Source organism: Haliotis rufescens, unplaced genomic scaffold, assembly GCF_023055435.1.
Source record: "Haliotis rufescens isolate VD_foot unplaced genomic scaffold, xgHalRufe1.0.p SCAF_8, whole genome shotgun sequence".
NCBI classification, from domain to species: Eukaryota; Metazoa; Mollusca; class Gastropoda; order Lepetellida; family Haliotidae; genus Haliotis; species Haliotis rufescens.
The window spans coordinates 50118860-50136634 of NW_025964372.1; the positions used below are offsets into that span (position 1 = coordinate 50118860).

Sequence of the window (17775 nt, forward strand, 5' to 3'; positions counted from 1 at the left end):
GCACCTTTCGATTCACTTCCGGGATCCTGACAGCAACATGTTATTGCCAGTGTATTACAGGCATATTTTAGTTGGACCTTAGGATTAAATGGGAAATATCTTCTGTATTAGATACAGAGGATACCATTTTTTGTTTGTTTGAAATGTCCATCAGTGAAATGCACAACATTCTGTCTGTTCCCTATCAGCTGATGCGACTCACATTACATGGAGCTTTGCTCTCCAAGCCTTGTTTTCGATCCAAGATGGCGAAAGTGTGAAAGAGGTCAATAGACCTAAATGAAGCAAGTCTAGACTGTTCACAGGTTCAGGACAGTCTCATCTCACTGGGTCTCTATCTATCAAAATTATATTATTATTAGCAGAGACTAAGCGTTAATAGTATGTTACCCTAGCTGTGCTTGATATTTCTCAAAATTACGAGTTGTTTATGGAAGTTTAACATACAAACTAGTGTTCCCACTGCTGGCAGATTTCCGCGCTTGCCTCCTTATCTGCACATCGTTCTTTTACGTTTACCTCTGTAAACGATAACACATATTTATGTTAATTCTTACGAATAAAAGTTAACAATAACCACTTCATTGATAGCTTATGTAATCATTAATACAAAAAGACCACAGACAACAGTAGCAAGTCTGTGACATAGCACAATAGTGCAACATGTACCCTGCCCACTCTGTTTTCAGGCACTCTGATAATGTTGATGGCTTATTTCGTTTCCGGTTTGTGGAGAGATAAACACAAACAAACGCCTTGGTTAGCCAATCAAATGCCACGAAATCAATTGCAATTTATTCATAGTTTTGTAAACAGACATGCGGCAGAACAACCAATTAACGAATAGGAGTTAATTACCTAAATTATATTCCTTGGTGAGAATTATTGAATGAATGAGTGAGTTTTACGCCGCTTTTAGCAATATTCCAGCAATATTACGGCGGGAGACACCAGAAATGTGCTTCACACATTGTACCCATGTCGGGAATCGAACCCGGGTCTTCGGCGTGACGAGCGAACGCGAGAATTACTGAAAGATAATCCTCATGGAATAATAGTTATTAATATCAAAGCATGGATATTGCCGTAAAAGGACAGCAAAACGACCATGTGTGTTGGGTATTATGGACACTTCATATCCCATAAGTAGTAGTATGCATCGGTACCAGCGGGTCTTTTTCCAAGATGGCGACATACAGGAACCGGAAGTGCCGCCATCATGGAAAAGACGCCGTTAGAAAGGTGGTAAAGTACTGTTTTTTCGATCTCAGATTTTAAATAAATGCAGTTAATATACAAAATATATAAATATACAAACAACTCAATTAGTACTATTTGGGCCTTGGCACAAATACAGCGTATCAAAGGTTTATATGTCTTTTTACACGTAAAAGTGTGTAAAAATATGAAAAAAACCAGGCTATTGTGAAACTGAGCATAACCAGGTATTAGTAGATCAAAGGGAATGTCCATGACCTATGACACCTTGACGACAGGTGAAAACAGGTGCTTGAAACCCACGTGCATGTGATTTGTCAGTGGTTAGTGATTTATGAGTAGCATTGTGGGATAGTGAAGAATCGTCAAAATATCAGAACGTAAAAGTAACATATTCCCTTCTCAAACAACAACTTACAGGTCATGATTATTATGTACATAAACATAGCTGTTATTTTTATTGTTGTTTTGATAACATTTTTCCAGGCTAATTAGCATAACGCCTATAGCCTGTTTCTGCCATGTCAATTTGGACTTAGTTTTACTTTTGAATGTTGAAAGTGCCTACAAATTACCTCCTGTAAAGTACATTTTGTATTGAGCACTGAGATAAAACTAGCAAATCCAGACCAGTACTTTTCCAGTTGTTTTGTTATTTCATATAAAAAGGGAATGTCCATGACCTATGACACCTTGACGACAGGTGAAAACAGGTGCTTGAAACCCACGTGCATGTGATTTGTCAGTGGTTAGTGATTTATGAGTAGCATTGTGGGATAGTGAAGTATCGTCAAAATATCAGAACGTAAAAGTAACATATTCCCTTCTCAAACAACAACTTACAGGTCATGATTATTATGTACATAAACATAGCTGTTATTTTTATTGTTGTTTTGATAACATTTTTCCAGGCTAATTAGCATAACGCCTATAGCCTGTTTCTGCCATGTCAATTTGGACTTAGTTTTACTTTTGAATGTTGAAAGTGCCTACAAATTACCTCCTGTAAAGTACATTTTGTATTGAGCTCTGAGATAAAACTAGCAAATCCAGACCAGTACTTTTCCAGTTGTTTTGTTATTTCATATAAAAAGGGAATGTCCATGACCTATGACACCTTGACGACAGGTGAAAACAGGTGCTTGAAACCCACGTGCATGTGATTTGTCAGTGGTTAGTGATTTGTGAGTGGCATTGTGGGATAGTGAAGTATCGTCAAAATATCAGAACGTAAAAGTAAAAAAAAATATCATGATTATTATGTACATAAACATATCTGTTATTTTTATTGTTGTTTTGATAACGTTTTTCCAGCCTAATTAGCATAACGCCTATAGCCTGTTTCTGCCATGTCAATTTGGACTTAGTTTTACTTTTGAATGTTGAAAGTGCCTACAAATTACCTCATGTAAAGTACATTTTGTATTGAGCACTGAGATAAACCTAGCAAATCCAGACCAGTACTTTTCCAGTTGTTTTGTTATTTGGTATTTACATCTACGTAATGCTTTGTTAAATCCAGCAAAACAGGTTTTTTTCATTTCCATGAGTACTTTTGTATTTTACAGACAACTGCAAACAAGATCCATCACATGGCTGACATTTATGCTGCTTGATCCGTATCAGGTACATCTCGGCCCAACAACCCCAAGTGGTTGGCGGTTCTTCTTCGGATAATAGTGACTGACGTGGGTTTCTCATTCACTTCTCCATCAAGACAGAAAATCAGTGAATCTTTGAAGATGAGACGTCACACGACCACCTGTAAGATGTGTAAGATGTGTTATCCTCTAGGTTCACCAGGGGCAACTTGCACAAAGCGATCTTAGCGCTACGACTATTGTAAGCCTATGTTAAAGTATGGGAGTTATGATCATCTTAGAGCTAAGATCGGTTTGTGCAAGTGGGCCCAGATATTGGTGCAGATACAGTAGTGGCATGTCCATCAAGACCACGGTAGTTGTGGGCAGTCACCAAGATGTCATCGTCAAGCAGATCTTCTAGTTCTTCTTCATTCTTTGATGGTTTGGCATAATCGTGATCTTGATATGGTTGCTTGCGTGCCATGCCTGACTGCAAGAGTGCCTTGCATTCCTTCTTTGGTTTCTCCTTTTTTTCTGCCAGTCATCAGCCAATCACCATGTCATTCAGTGAAGGCCCTACAAACATTTTGACACGGCTTGGCCCTTTCCTTTCCTTGTGCCAATAACAGTCCCCACACAATTGGCCAGAGGCCTCTGTAATACAGTTTCCACATCCCAGATGCACCGCACACAAGTTGGGAACATTTGTACCTTGGTTTTGGGTGCACTCAAAGTCATAGAAGACAAAATGGCGGTGCTGGTGTAACACTGGTGGTTAGGGCCCACGGGATCATTATTTTCAGGTTTACTTTGGCACAGCATCGACAACAGGTGTGAATAATGGAACAGGTGCTGGGATGCTTGTCACAGACTGTCAAGTGGCACAGGAGGGTCCCGAAACCAATACCAACACTTGAGGCAGGAGAGACTATCATTCACAACATCTCCACACGATCCAGGACGTTGACACCAATCAGGGCAAAACTCTGGTGTACAGGACTGATGTTCAGCCTTGTCATAAATGTCACAAGTTTGTACTGGCCATGGCAATACGGCAATGATATGACTGTTAACTAAATACACAGTGATTCTTGCATGTGGTATGACTTTGTGTCTATTGGAAGATAACCCCCTGTCGCTGGTGTTACACGAAAGGGAGGAGCTCTAGCTTCAAGACTACATCTGGGTTCTCAGATTCCCCTGTAGGATGCCAAAGAGGTCTTCCGTTCTCCAAAAAATGGCTTCCTAGAAACACGACAATATCGGCGCAATTGGGATGGTCGACTTGGACACATGCTGCGATGTGTCATTCGTCTCTACAGTAGACCCTAACTCTACCTTATCATAAAACAGGTTGAACCGACATTCGTCACGGAACAGGATTCGTCTCCAGTTATAACGTTGCCAAAAGTGTCCAGTCATCACTTAGCTAAGACAATTCATCCGGTGTTGCCGGGTCAGAGCAGCCTGCGCTTTGAGCGGAAACATGTCAGTTCATGGAGTACGAGTAGGTACCGTGGATGCGTGTTCTAGTTTCTGTGAAGGTCAGTGGTCTGGGATTGTTGAAACATCTTAGTAACCTTATTATGGTCTGCCTTGTACATCCAAATGTAGGCGCTCGCTGAACAGCTGACAACCTTGGCATTTTACTGTTGTGCTTTTGATAATTCTGACCGCTGACAAACTCAGCCGACTGACTTTCAAACTGTTTATGACAAATGAGCAATGACAGACATTACAACATAACGATGGGCACTCTGGTGAGGTTTCGTTCTGTTCAGTATACGTACCTTTTTGAATAGTTTTTGCCTTATTGTTAAACCGTTGTCAGCAGTGGGAGTGGCAATGTTACGAGTGCGACAATAAGCATGAAAAGACATCCACTTGTGTTGAGGCGTTTGGTAAAGAAGTGAACCTCTGTAATGCTACCCCCTTGGCATAGCTTTTTTAGGTCTCTGCAAATGCGTCAAATGCAAAGATGGAGCATAACTTATGGATGGATGCAGAAGAATGGCATCTCAAAGTTTAAAAGACGTGGGGAGCCAATTGCACGTTAACCGAGAGAGCCAAGCGCTGAATCTGCTTGCAAACAGAACACGTCTGGGAGCAGACATAGTTGACAGATCCCCCGACAGGTGAAGGGACCATTGGAGATGGATTGTGCGGTCAGGACAGGGAGTGGGCGAACCTGGGTGTTGAAGGTGTTGATCACCTAGAAGAAGTCGATTGAGAGCGACAGGAGCGGCATCGACTTGGTGGATCCCATCTTGTTGATGTACCAAACGACCGCGACGTTCAACTGGATCCTAAGGTGGCAGTGTTCGAAATGGACATTGGCCCGTAGGCCCAAGGCCGACAGGGTGATAGTTTCGAATTACAGCAGGCCTTACGGCCTGCAGTTTATCTTAAGCTGTAAACAGGGTAAATACTGAGATTGATTGGTGAAACAGGGTCCACACCATAGCAACATCTAAATAATATAATGAACAACAAAAGTTCATATGACATTGACTAAGATTTAGTTTAAGTTATGTTTTTTTACCAAGTCTGAAACAATTTCGGTTTACAACAGATAAAAGACTCATGTGTGTGTTCAAATGGTTTAATTTGCCATACTGACTTCAGAAAAGTGTGATTTCATAAAAAAAAACATGAACATGCCAAAATGTCAATTTACAAACCAATAGCGTGTGTCCACCTCTGGTTGTGATGCAAGCAACACATCTTTGTCTCATGGAATTGACCAGACGTCACACAAAGGCCTGTGGGATATCTGTCCATATCTGCTGGAGCATGTTTCGAAGTTCCTGGAGTGTCTGTCGAACACGTGGTTGACGTCGATCCATCTCATCCCACATGTGCTCGATAGTGAGAGATCAGGGGAGCGACATTCACGTTGTTGTTTTTAAGAGAATCCTGAACAAGTCGAGCAATATGAGGCAGGGCGTTGTCATGTTGAAAGGCAATGCCTTGGCCACGACGACGCAAAAAAGGTAGAACAACAGGGCCGATGATCTCCATTGAGATTTCCCTTTACCACTATCGAACGGCTCCTCTGTCTTGCTGTAATCCCGTCCTATACCATAACGCTGCCGCCCCCAAACCGATCTGCTCCCATGACACAATCCCTGCACATCTGAGGCGGCGACATACGGTTTGTGAAGATATTCGTCGAAGGCCAGGAATGCTTCTTGCAGTCACTGTTGCTGGCTGGAATCGATTTCGTAGGTGTGTTGTTCGAATCCAGTTGTCTTGTCGATTAATGGTAACACGTGGCCTGCCACTCCGAGGATGGTCTCTGACTGCATTTGTCTGTTGCCAACGTTGCCATAAACACCAAATGGTGCCTCGCAGACGCTCATTTTCGGACAGGCGTGGCATTTCGTAATGTTGAATAATTGCGTAATTGTTTTGTTTTTCTGAGTGGTTGTTGTCAGCACGATGCTAAACAATGCATATGCAATCCCGTTAACGCACATGTTTTTATACCCATTCTTGGGTAGTGACCTCAAAGCTGTGGTTTGGGCGCGACATTGAAAACCCTGGCTACAGCTGATCGGGATTCCCCTGCTTGCAAGCAGCCTATGACGTTGTTTCTTTGCACTTCTGTTGGCATGTTGTTGGACTATCACTGTTCGATTGACGCATATGCCAGGCAATCCAAAACCCTGCACTTTAATACCGTTCATACTGCTGCTGCACGAACTCTCCATGGCCCTTTTGTTAATGCACTGAGTGCGTTTTTCCGAATCGTACGTGTTTCCCGACTAATGGTTTGCATGTCTTTGTTGTGATCATTTTGATCCGGGAAATTTGTCTCTGACACTATAACACATTATTAGGAGTTCGGTCTTGACTGCCGTCGAGTTGAGACGTATTTTGCTTCTCGGCAACTTGTCTAGTGTTATACTACACACTTGACTGTTTAGGATACTTCCTCTTTGGTTCTTTTGGCTTTTGATTTCTCCTGTGTTGGAGTGCATTCAACCTTTTCATTTCTATTTGGTGTTTGCTGATTGTTACAGCCAGTTGTTGGGGATTGTCCTCGGCAATGGCTGACAGCAGAATGGAATGTGAGGAGGGATTTAAAGTGGTGACTTGGAGGAAGCGAATCGGCCGTATTCCAGATGGTGCTTCTAAAAAAGCCTGTGTTGCCAAGCAACCAAATACTGTTCCTCCTACTGCAAGGTCTGATCTTACTTTTGTCTTTGATGAGCCAGCGCGGGTCAAATCAACCACTGTTATCTTCAAAGCCGATGTAGATGAATATGATGATTGTTCCACGACACTCTGTCAACTTATGACACAGCGTGCTTTGGCTAGAGCCTTGGTTAAGATCACTACAGAAATAGTCAGTGTTAAGCGGATGGCCAGGGGAGATGTTAGTGTCACTGCAAAAACCGTTGAGGCTGCCAAAACACTTTTGCAAGTCACAGAACTTGATGGACGTTTTGTCACCCCTCATGAGCCTGAATCCTTAATGAGAACACGTGGAGTCATCTATGGTATTGATCTGAATATTGAGATGAATGAAATTGAGGACGAGTTGAAACCTTTGTTCCCTCTAATGTGCTCTGCTGTGCGTATGACTCGTGGGCCTGATAAAGTTCCCACCAAATCTGTTCTTCTTACATTTACTGGCCAGTCTTTACCGGATCATGTTGTCATTTTCTTCCAGAGATTTCCAATCCGGATGTATGTTCCTCCTGCTCTGCAATGCTTCAAGTGTCAGTCCTTTGGGCATGTCTCTGCTAAGTGTAGGAGCACTCATCATGTGTGCGCTAAATGTGGAGGGAAGCACAAATACGAGGAGTGCACTGAATGTTCCCTTAAATGTAAGAACTGTGGTGGTGCACACTCTGCGGCATATAAAGGTTGCATTAAATACCAGGAAGCTGTCCAGGTTCAGAAAGTCCGAGTGGAGGGTAAGTTGTCTTATTCTCAGGCTGTTCGACAGGTACATGGAGATTTAGATGTCGCTCAGGTTCCAGCAGTCCCTAAACCACCTCCTGCAGCTTGTTACAATTTCAGATGTTGTGTCTTCTCCAGTCATGGTGACTGCTAGTACTAAGACTGATACTTTGGAAGTTGAATGTCAGACTGATCCTGTTGTTGACATCATGCCTGAATCATCTTGCAAACCTCTATTTAACAATGTCTCTCCTGTTGATTTTCTCAACTTTGTTATTTGTATAGTTGCTCATCTTGGCACCACTCGTGCATTCAAGTCTCATGGTCTCCAGACGATAGCGTCAGCTGCCCAGTCCTTCTTTGGGTTAAAATTGTCCCCTGATGATCTGACGAGCATGGTTAAGGGTCAACAATGGAAGCCTTAATCCATCCTTCTTATGGATCTCTTGATGCTAGATCACTCAGTGCTAACGGTCCAGGATTTAAAGTTTGTATTAACAGTCTTGACCCAAAGCCAGATGTTTTGTCTTCAGCAGACATTCTTAACTCCTAACCAGCAACTCCGTTGGGAAGGTTATGTCTGCCTACGTAAAGATCGTCAGTTAGGTTTTACAGGTGGTAGTACTAAACTCACTCACTCACTGTCGTTTGGTGAAATTACCTTCCATCACCCCCATTACAAGGGAATGAAGTCATTATTCATTTGAAGGATAAAAAAAATCAGTCTCCATTTTAAATGTCTATAATAATGCTATTTCTATCTATGATTACCATAGGTCTCTGTTGAATATGTCAGCCAATCTTAAAGTAGTGTGTGGTGCTTTTAAAGCGTGTGTCAGTTTCACTACTCGATGAACTACCTAGGTTATTAGCAAACTTTTATTATGGGCAAGGTGTAAATGGGCCTAGTTGCCCGAACACCTATAAAAAAATCTAAAAATCAATCAATCAATCAATTATAACACATTAAGCCTCTTCATTGTGCACCTCTTGGTCCGCTAATTTTGCTTTTATGGCCAAAAATATCCGTTTTGCGTTTCTTTTTTTTAAGAGTATATAAGTTAATAATAGTAATATTGTTACATGTTTATATTTAGTACACATGATCACTTGGTGGATGTCGAATGTACGTGTGGCAGTGATCTGTTGTATATATGCGTAATATCTGTATTGACCTTTTTGTATAGGGTAAAAGTAAATAAAAACAATTTGGTTGTGTTCATTGTATTTCAGGCATTCTGACTGGCTGGAATGATCTCGTGATTATTGCATGCATTTCCCAATGAATTATTACAAAGTAATCTCTGCTGAAAGCAGAATCGATTTAACGATTTTGACAGTTCACCTGTTTTCCTTGTTGAATTTAACTAAGAGGATTGACGTGTATGCCTACAGTTTGCTCATCAATTTTTCGATTCACGCGTAAATGAACCGAAAAAAGACACGGTCTGCCCTTAATAAACATGTACAGCGCAGCCTACAACATACTTATTAATTTCTGAAACATTATTTTTAAGCCTTAGCTTCAACTATTATCATCCTTCACTCTCTCTTTATTCCTAAAAAGTCCTCATTGGATAAACTACATATAATAAATGTATAGCAAGATTGCATTAGACAATTAAATTGGTTACTAGTACTGCAGTTTGTTTGTTTGTTTGATGTTTAACGCCACACTCAGCAATATTATAGCTTTATGACGGCGGCCTAAAAATAATCGAGTCTGGTCCAGACAATCCAGTGATTGACAACTTGAGCATTAATCTGCGCAGATAGGATACGATGACATGCATCAACCAAGTCAGTGAGACCTATTCTCTACCCTGACGTTCACAGGTCTAATGAATTATGTAATTTAAGGATACAATAAATTCATATAAAAAGGAAAAAATAACATGTTTCGTTGCAGATCAAATTTCAAGTGTAGAGTAAAAGGTATATACTGCTTGTAGACGAAATACATTATAACATCCTCGACAGTACGTCAACTACTTGTTTTTGTTTTTTACGAACCTCAAATATCAACATATCTTGACTAAATTTTTTTTGGGGGGGTCACTATCTTCAGTTTTTGGTAAACTGCTTTTTCTCAAATTTATTTCCACAACAGAAGTTTTCGAACAGAATTTGTAAACCAACAATTTTAAATGAACTATTTTACATCATAAATTGCGGAGTCAAGCGTTGCGATCGTTGCATAACTCTTCAGAGTTTTGGATAACGTCGATAGTACAAGTGGGTAAAAACTAGAAGGCCACAATACCTAGCAGAAGAAAGTGCAAATTTCAAAAATAACTAAGTCAGTTTCATCCCTGTGTTTTACAATACAGCTCAAATTACTCCGTTTTCGATACATAACTGCTGACTTTATTTATTGACACTCTTAAACGTATATATATAGATATAGATATATAGAGAGAGAGATATATATATATATATATACATATATATATATACATATATCCAAAGTCGACCCCGATCATGTAAAATATATATATATATATATATATATATATATATATATATATATATATATATATATATATATATATCCAAAGTCGACCCCGATCATGTAAAATGGACAACTTCTGATAAGACATCGGGTTAACATGACCTTATCGAAACTCCGGTGATACTGATATTGACATTAGAGGTCAAAACTTTAGAGAGACACAAGTTTTGTTTTGGGCTGCAGCCCAACGTTCAAAAGGTCCTTTATTTATATTTCAACGTATATTGAATATAGGCGATCACTGCAGCTATAAAACACACGTAGAGACGCTCGCGGATGTCGTATTTACAGTTAAATAAAATCAATCCCACTTTAACGTAACCATAAAATTACATAATACTGCTTTTATACTGACAGACGACTCTAGTTATGTATTGTTATTGAACGTAGGTGACATATGTGTTAGATCATGTGATACTAACAGACGATTTTAGAAATATACTGATATTGAACGAATGTGACGTCTGTGTTAGATCATGTGATACTAACAGACGATTTTAGAATTGTATTGTTATTTAACTAAGGTGACTTCTGTGTAAGATCATGTGATACTAACAGACGATTTTAGAATTGTATTGTTATTGAACGTATGTGACGTCTGTGTTAGATCATGTGATACTAACAGACGATTTTAGAATTGTACTGTTATTGAACATAGATGACTTCTGTGTAAGATGTTGTTATACTGTTATGCGACTCTAGTATTGTATTGCTACCGAACGTAGGTGAGTTCTGTGTTAGATGCTGTAATACTGACAGACGACTTTAGAATTATGTTACTGTTGACCGTATCTGACTTCTTTGTAAGGTGTTTTCATACTGACGGGCGACTCGAGCTCTAGTAATGAATTGCCATTGAACGTCCACTATGTGACTTCTGTGTTAGATACATTCATAAATACGATGGGGTGTATTCCGTTTGAATCATCGATGAAAGGAACATAGTTCTTAGCCAAAAATACACTTACTTGTTAAATTCCATTACTTCCCCAATATGTCAGGATACCAGGAACACGGCCACTGTAGTCTGTCAACCACTCCGACGATCTGCGCAGTACACTGTAGCAAGGCACACCTTGACCCAGTACATAACACTGACGTCATGCTTAGGTAATGTGAACAGATCAAAGTCCCCGACCTATAAACTCACACCCTGACAACTGTTCTAGCTATTGGGGGGAAAACCACCTCGTGATATATGACCTACATGTACTTGTCTAATGTGCGCTGATATTCTGTGCAGGAGCGTCTGATAAGACATCGGGTTAACATGACCTTATCGAAACTCCGGTGATACTGATGTGGCCGATGTAGTTTTTGTATATATTTGTTTTAATTTCATTTTAGGTTTTTACGTATATTTATTATATATAACTAGTTGTCCGTTACAGTCAGCTATAACAAAGTGTATCTGACCTGTCTTACCTACTAACTGCCCCATGGCCAGAAGCTTCATTTGCTGATTGGCCAAGCTAACACCTATTGTTAAACTGCATGCTTTGATTATACTGCATACTCTCTCAGCACATAAACTGACAGAACTGCTCAGACCAGCAAAGTGTAAAGAGACAATATTAAATCAGGTGAGTTAAATGGTTATAATCTCTATCTTGTGTTGTATTTAAATAATACAGTATGTTCAAAGTGTTATATGAAGTAAACTAAATGTATGTAATCTAACATAAATGTTGATTTATGTCTAAATATTTAAATCTGCATGAGATAAGCTAAACACCCATACTTTATCACTAAAATGTATTCTATCACTTCAATGAAATATGTGTGAAAGTGTTTTACCTCAAGAGTGTTTTAATAAGCTTTGAAATGTAGAGATTCAGATGTGATACAATGCAAATCATTGTAAATAAAATGTGTGTATTACTTTGTTCAATATATTAAATGTTAAATAGTGTTTTAGTCTATGTATTGTTTATTCAGATAATCAATGGTGTTGCCATACGTGTGGCAGTTGGGATCCACACCCTTGTATCACCCACAGGGTATGCATTGTGTTATTTATATTTGTCTAAGACATACAATGTAATCTAATTGTGATGACCACATTTAATGTAAGCTCATATCATTAATTTCTGTCTTAAAGTATTGTATATGTTTATGCAGAATGTGTAAGCGTTATGCATTTATATTATGTATATATATTGTGTATATATTATAGTCAAATGAAAGTCAAGGAGTTATCTCCCTTGAATGTCGGTATTGTTGATCATGTACATACTGTATATGTTCTAGTATAATCGTTTAAGGTTCAGTCTATCTTGTGTTTAATGGATGACTAATATATGTAAATAATTACTTGTAATAAGCCTATGCTATGTATCTAGAATAATGATAATGTTTTACTTAGTATTTATTGTGTTATTATGTGTTTCAGGGTGTATGATATATAGATCCTTGATCACACTCAACGCATCGCAATAAAGACCTCAACCCCGTAGCATGTGTTTGTTCGCTCTAAAAAGACCTTCACTAAACTGGAGCCCCCAGTGAGGATCTTGCGGAAGGATGCTTGTGTGAGCCACTACGTGGGATGTGCACCTATTCATTCTTGGAGGGTCCGGGTCTGTCAGTTCGTCCACTCATCATGTGCTCCACGGTATTTGAGAGTTACTTGTGTAATGACTTGATGTTCAGTCATGACCATGTGTCATATGCTGTATCACATACTGTGACAGTTTGTCTACATAAACTGAATTCTAAAGACATTTGAAGTTTGATAAATTCTGATTAATTATATATTACTCATATCTATATGATGTAATTTTTCATCTTTGACTTGTTTGATATTTGTCATCGATATTTTGCTGTATTGACACAGCATTTAAAGCTAATGATAAGCTGTGTTTACTGATTTGATATCAGTCATGTAGGACATGTACATTGTTCTTTCTGTTGTACTTTCAATATATTAGGTCTTGAGTTTAAATATTTTCTTGCTTGCGTCATACATGTAGTTGTAATATATTTTGCTCCAGCCACGTTGGTACCAACTCTTTCAACACTTGTGTAATTTAGCTTTAGTAGCTGTGTATTGTTATTGCATATTTTTATATTTTCTGGCCAGATAAATTAGCTATCATGTAGTCTTTGACAATTATTTATTTTATCTTATTCCTTGGTGATCACCATTAGTTATCCTTAGCGTTTCAAATCCGGATTACCCCTTTTATGTTTCTAGGTTTGTCAGCACCATGTCCCTGTGTCAATGGGTTTCACCAAAGTGGTAACTCTCTGAGACCTGCATCACTTGTGGTTATTCCCCCACATTAAGCTGATACGCTGTGATATAACTTGAATACTGTTGATAACGGCGTTGAACCCAAGTCAGTCACTCTTTAGTTACTCTTAGTTACTTTAGTTTTCTTAGTTCATGTGTTCATTGCTGTTTGTGTATCACTATAAGTACATCTACATACCCTGAGTAGTGTAATACTGCATTAGTTTAGTGAGTTGAAGTTCCCAGTCATCATAATGTGAGTATGAGCGTGTGATTTATTGCTTTCATTTTTTCAGTTAAATAAACCTTTAAATAATAAAGCATAAATAGGTATTTATTAAAATGTAATCATGTAAGTGTTCATGTTCTGACACCCTGACGACAGACTCAGTAAGCACTACTTTACTGCACTGTTACTAACACATTCCCTATACCTATGTCGTATTGTGTTGTCTTGTATTTCTGTTTTGTTTCTACATTTAGCCAACATGAATTAGTCCTATTTGGTAAGTAAGTCTAACTCGTCAGTTATCCAACTGCAACCGTTTTCTTTCCATGTGTATTGTTATTACCCATAATAACAACTGCATTTATCTCGCCCTAGCTATATCTTCGTTCGGGTGTTATATCACGTGGTCATAACTACATAAGTAATCATGTGACTATAGTAGATACAGTTTTGTTCGTTTGACGGCTTACACATCAGACTTGTGTTATCTTTCACACGATTTGACGGTTTACACATTTGATTTGTGTCTTCTTTCATAAGATCCATTCATTTGTTTTTGTGTATATGATATACTCATGGTCTTCCCGGAGAACTCTCACTGATTTATTTCTTTAACAATGGAACTCGGAGAGGAAGAATTGAAGAGCTTACTTACAGTCTTTGCCAAGATGGGGATGTCTCTTAAGGTTGACACCCCTGAGGACCTTAAGACTTGGATTTCAGGTGTCGCACAACAGGAAGGTCCACTTGTGTTAGAGTCTGGAGCGGCTGCACAGACTGATTTCAAGCCTAATACCATGCCAGGGATTGGAGACACACACAAGCGAAAGACCAATTACTTGTGGAGATCATAGACCACTTGCGGAATGGGACGAGACCAGACAGAACTCAGTTTCTACGGGACCAAGAGATGACTACTCTGCTTAAAAGCTACAAACAGTTCAAGCTCAAAAGAGGAGTTTTATACAGAGTCACCAATGTCAATGGAGCTGATCACGACCAGTTGGTTCTTCCATCTAGATGTCGCACTGCGGCTATGAGGAGTTTACACGACAATGTTGGACATCCTGGCAGAGACAGGACAATGTCACTATTGAGAGATAGATTCTACTGGCCAGGAATGTCTCGTGATTTGGAAACTCACCTGCACCAACCAACATCAGAGCCCCATTGATAAGTATTGAGACAACAGAACCTTTGGAACTTGTTTGCATGGATTTTCTTACCTTAGAACCATCAAAAGGAGGAGTAGAACATGTTTTGGTTGTGACCGACCACTTTACTCGTTATGCACAAGCATACCCAACCAAGAACATGACTGCTAAGACAACAGCTGAGACTTTCTTTTCGAACTTCATAGTTCATTACGTTCTACCAAAGAGAATTCACTCGGATCAGGGAGCTAACTTCACCAGCAAGATAATGCAAGAGTTATGCCAGTTACTGAACATCGACAAGTCCCGCACAACACCTTACCATCCAATGGGCAACGGGATGTGTGAGCGATTTAATCGCACCCTATGCGACATGCTTGGCACTCTTGATCAGGACAGGAAGAAGAATTGGAAGGCTCATGTTGGACCACTCGTCCATGCCTACAACTGTACCCGCCACGAATCAACATCAACAGCTCCATTCTATTTGATGTTCAGGAGACACCCTAGACTACCTGTGGATTTAGCTTTTGGCTTGGACATAGAGACACAAGGTACCAAGTCCACCACCGAGTACACCAAGTCATTGAAAGATCGCCTCAGACAAGCTTATGAGCTAACTACTACAGCAGCAATGAAATCACAATCCAAGCAGAAGATTGGCTATGATCACAGAGCCAGAGCAGCCATGTTAGAGCCAGGAGACCGGGTCTTAGTGAAGATCGTTGCCTTTGAAGGTAGACATAAGTTAGCTGACAAGTGGGAGGAAGATGTTTATGTCGTGCTACGCCGACCCAACCCATCCATACCAGTCTTTGAAGTTGGTAAGGAAAATGGTGAGGGGCGGAAGAGAATTTTGCATCGTAACCTCCTGCTGCCAGTTGGTTCTATGCCTAGCCTTGGTGTGCCAATACCCAAACCAAGACGACAGAGGACACTGCCAGTAGCACCAGTTGCTAGGACAACAGAAAGCAACGACGATGTTTCATCGGACGAGGATACTGTTGTTGAGTATGCCCACCCTCCACAAGCTTCAGTGTCCACTGATATACCAGTGGATGGGCCAACTGAAGAGGAACCATCAGAGACTGTATCTGAAGGAGATGGAACTCCTATTGCAGAGGGGGAGGAAGAGCCAACCGAGGATGCTGTTCAGCATGTTGAGCAGATTCGTGAAGAAGATGACGCTACTGGGACAGATCATGATGATGACAATGACAATGAAGAAAGAGAGCAACATCCAACTCCAGAGACAACCACTCCTGTTCCACGTCCACGGCAGTCTACTCGGACCCGGACACAGCCGAAATGGATGAAGAGTGGAGAGTTTGCTCTCTCTGCAGTTGCAGATCGGGACTGGCGTACGCGAGCCAACTATCTCAGCTCACTTCAAGCTGACGGATTGTTCCGAGAACAGCAGCACCGACTTTCTAATGCCATCTTGGATCTTGTCACTGGCACGGTAAAGTGACGTGGACGTCATTTTTCGATGGAGGAAAGTATGTGGCCGATGTATGTTTTGTATATATTTGTTTTAATTTCATTTTAGGTTTTTACGTATATTTATCATATATAACTAGTTGTCCGTTTCAGTCAGATATAACAAAGTGTATCTGACCTGTCTTACCTACTAACTGCCCCATGGCCAGAAGCTTCATTTGCTGATTGGCCAAGCTAACACCTATTGTTAAACTGCATGCTTTGATTACACTGCATACTCTCTCAGCAGATAAACTGACAGAACTGCTCAGACCAGCAAAGTGTAAAGAGACAATATTAAATCAGGTGAGTTGAATAGTTATAATCTCTATCTTGTGTTGTATTTAAATAATACAGTATGTTCAAAGTGTTATATGAAGTAAACTAAATGTATGTAATCTAACATAAATGTTGATTTATGTCTAAATATTTAAATCTGCATAAGATAAGCTAAACACCCATACTTTATCACTAAAATGTATTCTACCACTTCAATGAAATATGTGTGAAAGTGTTTTACCTCAAGAGTGTTTTAATAAGCTTTGTAATGTAGAGATTCAGATGTGATACAATGCAAATCATTGTAAATAAAATGTGTGTATTACTTTGTTCAATATATTAAATGTTAAATAGTGTTTTAGTCTATGTATCGTTTATTCAGATAATCTATGGTGTTGCCATACGTGTGGCAGTTGGGATCCACACCCTTGTATCACCCACAGGGTATGCATTGTGTTATTTATATTTGTCTAAGACTTACAATGTAATCTAATTGTGATGACCACATTTAATGTAAGCTCATATCATTAATTTCTGTCTTAAAGTATTGTATATGTTTATGCAGAATGTGTAAGTGTTATGCATTTATATTATGTATATATATTGTGTATATATTATAGTCAAATGAAAGTCAAGGAGTTATCTCCCTTGAATGTCGGTATTGTTGATCATGTACATCTTGTGTTTAATGGATGACTAATATATGTAAATACTTACTTGTAATAAGCCTATGCTATGTATCTAGCATTAATAATAATGTTTTGCTTAGTATTTATTGTGTTATTATGTGTTTCAGGGTGTATGATATATAGATCCTTGATCACACTCAACGCATCGCAATAAAGACCTCAACCCCGTAGCATGTGTTTGTTCGCTATAAAAAGACCTTCACTAAACTGCTACAAAGCACAAGCAGTGGTGGTAGGACCTTATGTTTAGGCACAAGCAGTGGTGGTAGGACCTTATGTTTAGACACAAGCAGTGGTGGTAGGACCTTATGTTTAGACACAAGCAGTGGTGGTAGGACGTTATGTTTAGACACAAGCAGTGGTGGTAGGACCTTATGTTTAGACACAAGCAGTGGTGGTAGGACCTTATGTTTAGACACAAGCAGTGGTGGTAGGACGTTATGTTTAGACACAAGCAGTGGTGGTAGGACCTTATGTTTAGACACA

General features: G+C 39.5%; 2 long non-coding RNA genes across 2 annotated transcripts; both read left to right on the plus strand.

Moving 5' to 3' along the window:
* Positions 1-11532: 11532 nt before the first annotated feature.
* Positions 11533-12679, plus strand: LOC125376838. The gene is made up of 2 exons (XR_007219332.1): positions 11533-12224; positions 12617-12679. It is a non-coding gene; the product is annotated as an uncharacterized LOC125376838 (long non-coding RNA).
* Positions 12680-16578: 3899 nt separating this feature from the next.
* LOC125376837 lies at positions 16579-17459 on the plus strand. The gene is made up of 3 exons (XR_007219331.1): positions 16579-16627; positions 16983-17044; positions 17397-17459. It is a non-coding gene; the product is annotated as an uncharacterized LOC125376837 (long non-coding RNA).
* The last annotated feature ends 316 nt before the right edge of the window (positions 17460-17775 follow it).